The following is a 10,683-nucleotide window of genomic DNA, read 5'->3' on the forward strand; positions in this document are numbered from 1 at the left end:
GGTAAATTTCAAACAAATACAAAAGTCAAAGTAATATTACATTGAGTACCTGCATATCCTTCTAGTTTCAGTAATTGTAATATTTTGCCATATTTTCTCCCTCATTTTCTCTCTCAGCCTCCCCCGTCCCACCCCACATACAAACACATATATATTTGCTGTGGCACTTGAAGGTAAGTGCAGACATCATGATACTTAATGTTAAATACTTCAGCAGCGTCTCCTAAGACTAAGGACATTTTTCTACCTAAGCAAAACACCATGATCATGTCTGAGAAATTATTACTAATTCTCTTATATTTTCTAATATCCTGTTCATATTCAAATTCCCCAGTTGTCCCTAGAATGTCTTTTATATTCATTTAAAATATCGTGATCAGGACTTCCCTGGTGGTGCAGTGGTTGAGAGTCTGCCTGCCGATGCAGGGGACACGGGTTCGTGTCCCGGTCCGGGAAGATCCCACATGCTGTGGAGCGGCTGGGCTCGTGAGCCATGGCCGCTGAGCCTGCGTGTCCGGAGCCTGTGCTCCGCAACGGGAGAGGTCACAACAGTGAGAGGCCCGCATACAGCAAAAAAAAAAAAAAAAAATTCGTGATTAAATCTAAGTTCATGCATTACTATATTTGGTCACTTTTAAGAGTAATCCACCTTAAGTGCGTATTGCTAAGTAAAATAATCAATCTGAAAAGGCTACATACTGTATGATTCCAACTCTATGACATTCTGGAAAAGGCAAAAAAATGGAGACAGTAAAGAGATCAGTGGTTGCCATGGGTTTAGGGAGTGGATGGAAGGATGTATAGGTGGAGCACAGAGGATTTGGGGGGGGCAGTGAAACTATTTGGTATGATTCTGTAATGTTGGATACATGATATTATACACTTGTCAAAACCCATAGAATGTACAACGCAAATATGAAAGTAGTAAACCCTAATGTAAACTATAGCCTTTAGTTAATAATAATGTACTAGTATGAGTTCATCAATTGTAACAAATATAAAATTAATGCAAGATGTTAATAATAGGAGAAATTACAGGGATTGGAAGAGGGTATATGGGAATTCTGTGCTTTCTGTTCAAATTTTCTGCAAACCTAAAACTTCTCTATAAAATAAAGTATACTAAATTAAAAAAAGAATACTTCTGCTCTTTTTATTACTTTGACTTTTTGAAGAATCTGAGAAAATTAATTACCTTATAGAGTGTATTGCATTCTGAATTTGTCTTATTGTTTGCTCATGATGTTATTAACTTCCCTTTCTCCTCAATTCCCTGTGATCTAGAAAAGCTAGGTCTCAAGGCTTGATTGGATTCAGGTTAAATATTTTTGACAAGAATACTTCAGAGATGTTGTGAACTTCGTGTTGCATCATATCAGGAGAACATGCTGTCAGACTGCCACGCTCTTACTGATGTTAAGTTTGATTACTTGGCTAAGGTAAGATCTGCCAAATGTCTCGTTAAAGGAACATTTATCTTCTTTGCAATAAATACTGTCTGTACAATGATATTATCTAGTCTCTCAGCAACCTTTCACCTGATAGTTTTATCATCCATTGATTGTTCTTGCTTTAATCAAGTATTACATTAGGAGTTGCAAAATGGTTTTCTAACTATCATTATATCAACATTTCTTATCCAGCATGTTTTCTTTCCTTTTTTCCTCTATCATAGTCATTTAGTGTGTTGCCATTACACCCATCATTATTTTTCATACTTTCATTGTTCTAAATTTAGCCAGTGGGAGCCCTCTGAGCCCCTTCCTAGAACCTTCTGACACAATCCCATTAGTCTTTGAGCTGTTTCCTTACTTTCTGAAACAACAATGTGTCAAGGCTCACCTTGTACTTTTCCTGCCTTAGACATGGGCTCAGCCATTTCCCCCAAAGAACCTTAGTTCTTTTTACTGGAAAGTGATTTTTTGTTGTTTTCTGGTTATAAAAGCACTACATCCTCATTGTAGAAAAATTAGAAAATAAAAGAATGTATAAAAAAAGAAAATGAAAACCACATATTACTCTACCATTTAGAACTAACCACTCTTAACATTTATTGTACTTATTTCCATGGTTTTTAAAATATGTATCTAAAGTGGATATTTTAAATTTAAATTATGGCTTGATACTGTATATTTTGTACTGTACTTTTTTTTAAATCAACTATATCCATGTCATTAGATAGTCTTCAAAATCATGATTTTAATCTTTTTGTACCAGAAACTATGTCTTAAAATGTTTGAATCTTTCCCAGGGCATCACACCTACCTATTGTGATAAAACTAAAACTGTTCCACGGCTGTTAAGCTGCATCATAAAGCTTCACTGAGGAATTAGGGCATTAGTTGAGTATGAAAAAAGTAATAATGCCATGAAATGAAGACACCCCTTGAAAACAGAAATTTCCAAAGGGCAATATATTCATGTGAGTTTTTCTGTACTAGTTACTGTGAGTGGATAAATTTCCTTGAATCTGGGTACTTTTCATGTCTTTAAGACAACCACCTGATAAATGAAACACCAAGGGATCTATTTTAAGTGCCCCCGAATTGGAATCAATTTTTTAAAAATATGATTGACCAACAAATAAAAAGAGATGACTCTTCTTCTACTTATTCCTTGTTATATGATGGTGGGAATGTTATTTAATTGCTTTGTGACTTAGTTTTCTTGTCTATAGATTAATAGTAGTTCCTCCTACACAGCACTGTTGTGGCAATTAAGTAATAATTAAAGTGTTTAGCACAGGCTCTGGCATATAGTAAGGGCTCAATAAATGCCAACTCTTAAAATTATCACTGCAAGCTAGAATGGTGAATCGGATTTGAGCTAACATTAATGGAAGAGCAGGATTTAGGCCGATGGTGGTGGGATTAATGGACATTCTGGGAGCAAGACAAAATGCTAGCACAAAATTGGGAACACACAAGTTCTATTGAGCGAAGCTGCTGAGCTGTTGAGTATTTCTGTGTGAAGATTAAACAAGCTTGCTCTCATTATAGCACTGTAGTGCAGGGGAAGCAGTTACCTTCCGTCCTTCTTCTTTGTCATACACATATCTATCATTTGTATTGACTTGGGTCAAAGCATTAGAGGTATTTTTAATAGGGAAAGAGTTGAAAACTTCTCATTGGAAAGTGGACAAAATGTTAGCCAAACCCATGCTCGTGTGGATTTCAATAGTGCCTAAAGAGATTTTTACAGCTTTGAAGTCTTCTCAGCGTCTACCTGATTCCAAGTTTCCTCTACTCTTATTTCCTCTTTCAGATCTGATAAGGGTCTTAGAGTTACCCCAACAGGTGACCCCTGGTCACCCTAACAGGGTTATAAAGAAGTCAAGTGCATGCATAGACCAGTTCTAGCTGCATGACCAGAGGAAAATTACTTAATCATCTGGGTCCTAAATATCCTCATCTTTAGAACAGGAATTACAACAATAATATTTACTATATAAGGTCATTGTAAGAATGAAATGCAATTCCATATATGTAGCACCTAATACCATGCCAGCAATTCAAGTATGTAGAATAAACAACAAATAGCTGTATTTATATTTATGATCATATATCGAAGATTAAACACCCTCCCAGTTTCAGCTTTCAGATCCTCCCTCGCATTGCATTTTTTTTCATCAAATTTGTAAGTTAGAATCTCTGTCAGATACATCGCCTTAAGTATGAGGTGATTATATATTAGGAGTCTCCTATGTCTACTCCCACTCTAGTTATCCATGCAATTTATTCTTTAATTTCACAAACATGTACTGAGCACTTTATTATGCTCCACTGTGCTGGATCCTGGACATCCAGAGAAGGTGAACGTATCTGAGAAAAGGAGAAAGTGTTCAAGTCCCCCGTGATGATGTTCAGGGTTGAAAGTGGGAATACATGTCTGGAAATACTGCTTATTAAGCAAGTATCAAATTAGAATAAGTGGAAGATTTAAGCCCTTTAAGAAAACACATCTTGCAGAGAGCCTCAAAGGCAAGGTGGGCATTTGATAGCTTTATCTGGGACCACACTCCCCAGACTATCTCACCACGAGTAGGAGGGACATGGCTACATCCCTGAAATGTTTCCAGTTCCTTTTGGAAGGATTTGTCAGGGCAAAGGTGAGAGACTCATGCAGTCGTCTCTGAGAGCATGACAGAATTAGAGGCTAGAGCCACCATTGTGTGTTTAAATTCTGGGTCCCGAAGCAATAGCTCTAGCTCACAGCTTCTAAAAATGTCCTTGGCTTAAAGTTTTGGCTCGGGGTTGAGGCGTTATACTGCAGAATGTTTCTGGAATAATTCAGTGACCTCAGACAGGCTGCTCCAAGTCTCCCTAAACCACCTGCATTGTTCGACTATATTTAGCAATGAACATTTAAACAAAGAGAAGACAGTTTATTGGATTAACAGGTCGGGGAGAGGAGGATATAGAAATGGTACCACTTGCCTGGCCTCCCTCACTCATCCAATAAACACACAGTTTTGAGTGCCTTTTGTGTGCCAGGCACTGTGCGAAGTATATTAACCTGGCAGGTCTCAAGGCATTCCTCTCCTTGGGATGAAATGACTCTGAGATCCAGAATTAATTATTAGTATTAATTGATAAGTATTAATTGTACCAACCACAGATCATTCGCAGGGGTCCCCATGTTTATGGTCCCAGAGGTGACTGGGAGAGGATTGGGGATCAAGGAAATGCCAACTGCAGCAGTCCCAGCTCCTATGAGGAACGAATCACTGTTCTTTCTTCCTCAAGTCTCAACAGAAGTGAGCATGTTATTTCTCATTGGCTCATTGTTCCCTAAAGCCCCACCAGTAAGAAGATAATCTATTATTATTGGCTCAATTTCTCTACCTTCGTTAGGGACACAAGTTTAATAAATCTGAGCATACTTCTGGCTGAGTCAGGTTGACCAGGATAAAATTAACAATTGCTTCAGGATACATTTTGATCTAAACCACTGTCTGTATCTAAACTTTTAAGATGGAAGAAATGTCATCATATTCAACATTGGAAAAATGCTAGATACACAGGCTGATGCTTCACCTACCTTTTCTTATAAAAAGCTTGAGTTAGATAATCACAAACAAAACTTTTAAAAATACCCTGATTATCTGTAAAGATGCTTTCAGGAGTAAGTAACAAAACCCCCAATTCAAACTGCATTAAAGAATAAAGAATTACACTGTGGCAGCACAGGAAGTGCAAGGGTCAGGCAGCCTTCAAGGCCGGTTGATTCAGCAGAGCAACAATGTCTATGAGAATCCAGGTTATTTTTGTCTCTTCACTCACCATCTTCTGTGTTGGCATCATCCTCAGGGGAGAGGCAAGGTGATTACAGCAGTTCAGGTACAAAACCTGGACATAGCAATAGCAATATTCACAGGAAGGAGAGAGAGACAGATCTTCTTGCTGCTGTATCACGGGAGCCTTTCCCCAGAAGCCCCAACAGATTTCAGCCCCCATGTCTCATTGGCTCCTTAACTCAACACTGGCAAGGGAAATGGGACTACACTTGGCCAATGAATGCCACCCCTGGAACCGGAGATGGAATCAGCATCACCTGGGGCGCCTAGCTGTGTGGAGGAAGGATGGATATCTGAACAAAGTTGGGGGTCTCTGAGTGAGAAAGTGGGAGAATGGATGCTGGGTAAATTACATTTAGTTTCAGAAAACCTAACTTACAAGGGACTTAGGCCAAAAAATTGTTTTTCTCTCATAACTTAAAGGACTGCACTAGCTGGCTGCTGGCATTGATTCAGCAGCTTGGTGATGTCATGGATAGAAACTGGGTGATGCTCTTGACCTTTTCCTCCCCCATGTTTGTAACTTTTTGACCCCAAGATGGCCACTCAAGTTCCATACATCAAGTCTGGATGCAATACAGGGAGAAAGGGGGGAAAGGGTATGGGCTGTAAGAAGCACTGTGTCCTGGAATTTATGAAAAAGTAGATTTAATCACCCTGTCTTACAAGGGTCTACAATTTACACACGGAGACAAAACACACCTTAGGAACCACAACACAATGTCAGTACCAAGAGAAGGATGCAAACAACTCTTCAGGAGCAACTGAATGGGCATCAGGGCTGCCTGCCCCACCGCCGACATCTGGTTGCCCCCACCCACCGTGTCGCAGTCCTGCTGTGTTGCTGGCCTTGCTTCAGCTCCAGGCAAGCTTCCAGAAATCATGGCCTGCACACCTGAAGTGAGCAGATCTCTGTCTACTTGTCCTTTAAATGGACACTGCTTTTTCTGTTGGGAAGACAGATAAATGTATCGGAGGCTCTTGGATGACAGTATTGTCCTGGCAGGGGTCCAGGGTGGCTGGGAAGAGAGAGAGAGCATTTAATGGGTCTGGCAGCAGAGCAGTCGAGGTGTGGCTGCCTGTAGCAGGGGACGAGGACCTCTGGCGATGACATTATCTGAGCTTGGGTGGGCTCTCAGCTCAAGTTGCAGATGGCCAGGCACCTCTGGCTGGCAGCCAGCCAGTTGACAGATTACATTCTGTAACCATGAGGTAAGTTTGGAAGAAGGTTAAGAAAAGCAGTTATTCTTTAGTCAGTCACTTGGGTGTTGCCTGTGTCCCCATAACATCTTAAATTCGGGAAGCACAGGGAATCTATGTCTTGCTTGCCTTTATGCCATTACCCTAACCTCTGGCACACGTGAGCTTCCTCTTGCCTTTAGGAACACACTCCAGGATCTTACAATGGCCTAATGTCACCACTACCCCCTCACCCTCCCCAAATTTCATCTTCTTCCCCATCTCCAGCTTCTCCTCCTGCCTTGCTTCCCCTTCATACACAGATTGGATAGAAGTTCTGACTCCTGAAGTGGCCCTTCAGAGCTTATTCTCCAGCCCTTTCCACAGCACTCAGCACCATGAACTGCAGCTCTCTCTCCCTTGGCTTCTGGAACTCACTCTCTCCTGGGCTTGGTTCCTTGAGCGATTCTTCTCAGGCGACTCTTTAAATGTCTGTTTCCCTCTGAGCCCTGTCCAGGGCTCTCTGCTTTATTTCTTACTCTCCATGTCCTGCCTGGGTCCTTCATTCAAATTTACAACTACAACCTCTGCTTCTGTCTCCAGCCCAGCTCTCTCTCCCAAACTCCACATATTATATAACTCCACCAGCCCAGCCCACAGGTACACTGAACTCAATGGGGCCAAGACAGGGGACAAGCTCCAAATGGGATTCCTCTCTTTCTAAAGAACACCAGCATCTATAAGCCAGAAACCTGCCAGTCATCCTAGAATCCTCTGGGTATACATCTTATGTGACAGTCACCATTATTAAGATGTTGCCATCTGAATATGTGACATACTTAACCCTTTCTTCAAACCTTCCATCACAGTGTGTCATTGTTTGGTACCCCTCATGTGAAAGACGCCCTGCTGCCTCTTCCCCTCCAAGCCAGCCTGAGTGAGTTGCCCTGCCTCTGGGACCCAATAGCACCAATAGCCTTCAGCCCCTTCTTCTACTGTAGAACTTATGACTAAATATTTTAATCATGTGTTTCCTTCTTCCTCTCCTATACTAGGCTGTGATTTCCTCCAGGACGACTGTGTCATAACAGTTTTGAAATCTCCAACAAACAGCGTACATAGGGCCTGGCACACAGTAGTTACAAAATCAGTGTTTGTTGCATGAATTATTCAACAAAAGGGTGACAAAACTATAGTATAGTTTTATACTATAAAAGTTCATTGATACATTTTGGTCCACATAGAAAAGAAGAGAAAAAAACCACTGACAGTCCCATCACCCAACTGAACTATAATCACACTTGGGTATATTTTCTTATCTTTACTTCTATGGGTAAGATTTATTTTTACCTAAGTATAATCATACTGCACTTGTAATTTTGAATCCTGCTTTTCTACTACAAATATATATTTTTCATATTATTAAATATTTTTCCAGCTTTCTTGAGATACAATTGACATATGACATTGTGTAAATTTAAGGTATACAACATGATGATTTAATATACATATGTATTGTGAAACAATTACCACGATAATAGTTAACACCTCTGTTACCTTATAATTATCTTTTTGTGTGTGTGGTGAGAATATTTAAGATGCTCTTAGCAACTTCCAAGTGTACAATACAGTATTATTAACTGAAGTCTTTGTACATTAGATCTCCAGAACTTACTCATCTTCTAACTGCAAGTTTGTACCCTTTGACCAACATCTCACCACTTCCCCTACTCCCCCAGCCCCTGGCAATCACCATTCTACTTTGATTTTATGAGTTTGGCTCTTTCAGATTCTACATATAGATGAGATCATAATGGTATTTGTCTTTCTCTGTCTGACTTATTTCACTAAGTATAATGCCCTCAAGATCCATCTATGTTGTTGCAAATGGCAGGATTTTTCTTTTTTATGACTGAATAATATTCCATTATATATATATATATATATATCATATTGTTTACTCTTTAATTTTATTAATAATTTTACTTATATATAGATTTTGCTGTCTATGTAGTCAATCCACTATTTTCCTTTATGATTTCTTCAACTGATTACAACCTTAGAAAGGGCTTTCCTATCCATAATTCAGACAAATATTTAGCCATCTTTCCTTCTAGGATTTTTATGTTTTGATGGACTGTTATGTCTAATGCTTTTATCCACTTGAATTTATTTTGGCATGTCATGTAAAATAAAGGTCTAACTTGCTCTTTTTCTCTTCAGAGTTAAGCAGTTGGGTAAGCATAATTTTTAATAAGATTATATTTTGCATTGTATTGCATTTCAGGACAAGATTGCTAAAAGGAAGTCTGGATAATGTTTCTGATTAAATAAACCTCATCATGTAATTTGGAACATGAGTTAAGTGTATGACATTCCAGGAGGTAGGGGCAGGGTAGGGCCAAGTATGAGTTAAGTCTTGGAAACAAGGAAGACTCCCATTTCTGGGGGTATCTTTTAGACTGGTGCATGTGCAAATAGAAAAAGCAGGAATATGCTTATGGACCCCCTAACCCCAGGAGCATTCACAATGCACAAAGGATTGGTTTAGTAATGCCTAGGTATGATGTTGCCACTTCCATTTCTATAGAGGTCTATGAATACAATAAGATGGGAGGAAGAGAGAGCAGATGGAGAAGATATTATTTTTAATTTGCATCACTTCATACAAACCTCAGTCCTGACCCTGTGTTAAACAATGACTCATATCTCCACAAGCTGCCAAATATTTTAAAGACCATAGGAACACTATATAAGCTGAATGCAAAGTGGTCTGCAGAAACCTAGGCTGCCGGCATTAATGTGTACAATTCATATATTTATTCAAAAGTCAGGGTGACTTTCCAATAAGAAATGAATCACTCACGAAGCCATTCCTTCCACCACAGTGTGGATCAAGAGGCTCAGTACACATGATGGTGGTCTGCCTTCAGTTTATAGATCTGGGTTTTGGTTAGAAACTCAAGTTCAGCACCTAGCACCAAGGGCCTCTGGTTGATTTAGTAGGGCAAGGTAAGCTAATGTGCCCATGCACAGTACTGGGAAATTTGCCTTGTGACCCTTTTTGTCATCATAACAGAAATACTTTATAATATCAACATTGTCCTTTTGCAGAACTGAGTGCATCAGCAAAAAAGAGACAGAAAGAAAATTTTGCAGCTGCACGCAAAAACACACACACACACGCACACATACACACACACACACACACACACACATATACATCTGGCTCAGCTTTACTGATGAGATCTTGGCTTGGAAATGAAACAATTTTGTCATTCACACAATTTAAAAACAGACCCCAAACCATCATTAAATAAGTAGTTGTCACAGAAGCACAGCAACTCCTTAAGTCACCCAGCCACAGCCTATATACCAGATTTTTCTCTGAAAAAGTGGTCGAATGTTCAAGTTGGAACAAGGAAGGAGTGCAACTTCCTTGTCTTACATTTTGAGGTTTTCAGCTTTGTTTTACAATATTCTCTTTATCATTTACTAATTGTTAACTAATAACTATTTCTTAGCTCTCTTTCCCAGCCAGCTTCCAGATTCTTGGAGTGCAGAGGCTGCACCTTGTTGTGTGGCTCGCCAGTGTCTTGTGCGTGAAGGATGCTCAGGGAACGTGGAAGATGGTCCTGGTGCTTCACCTACACCTTTTGGCACAATCCCAGACAAGAAAATACCTCTGGTACAGCTAGCTCATGTTGTTTGATGGCCTTTAAGGATGAACAAGACAAGCTTTAACCATAGTTAATATATGATGATGGCAAAAATAACTGACGTCTGGCAAAAAATGAGTTAGCTACCTTATTATTCAAGAATGATGATCCAAGTAGTGGATTGTCTGGGCCTCTGGCTCTCCTCTCCTTTGTAAGGGGAAGTGAGGACAGAGGAATGAAGACTTTCAGTCTGGGTGTAGATGCCAGTTGCTCATATCAGTCTGGTCAAACGCAGCTCTTGGAAGTCTTTTCTCTGTGTGTAGTAAATGACAATCAAGGGTTGGGGGAAGGGTTGATTGTTTCTTATACCATCTTTGAAAGTCTTTACTCATGTTTTATTTCTAGGAATTAAAAATAAAAATTTGGTTCACTGGTAATTTAAAGAATTATATATTGTTAACTTTTTTGAAAGTTAGCTTTATCAAGGTATAATTAAAATAATCTAGTTTTTGAGCATTTCTATCACCTCAAAAAGTTTCCTCGGGCTTC

At 39.5% G+C, this 10,683-nt stretch overlaps 1 long non-coding RNA gene across 1 annotated transcript; it reads left to right on the forward strand.

Annotated features, from left to right (window-relative positions):
- The first annotated feature begins 1,212 nt into the window (after positions 1 to 1,212).
- On the forward strand, positions 1,213 to 7,918 carry LOC113623027 (uncharacterized). Its single transcript, XR_003433740.1, has 3 exons — positions 1,213 to 1,439; positions 2,252 to 2,422; positions 5,966 to 7,918. It is a non-coding gene; the product is annotated as an uncharacterized LOC113623027 (long non-coding RNA).
- The last annotated feature ends 2,765 nt before the right edge of the window (positions 7,919 to 10,683 follow it).

The sequence above is a fragment of the Aethalodelphis obliquidens genome, unplaced genomic scaffold (genome assembly GCF_003676395.1).
Source record: "Aethalodelphis obliquidens isolate GAN/ISIS:26980383/991018 unplaced genomic scaffold, ASM367639v1 scaffold10, whole genome shotgun sequence".
NCBI lineage: Eukaryota > Metazoa > Chordata > Mammalia > Artiodactyla > Delphinidae > Aethalodelphis > Aethalodelphis obliquidens.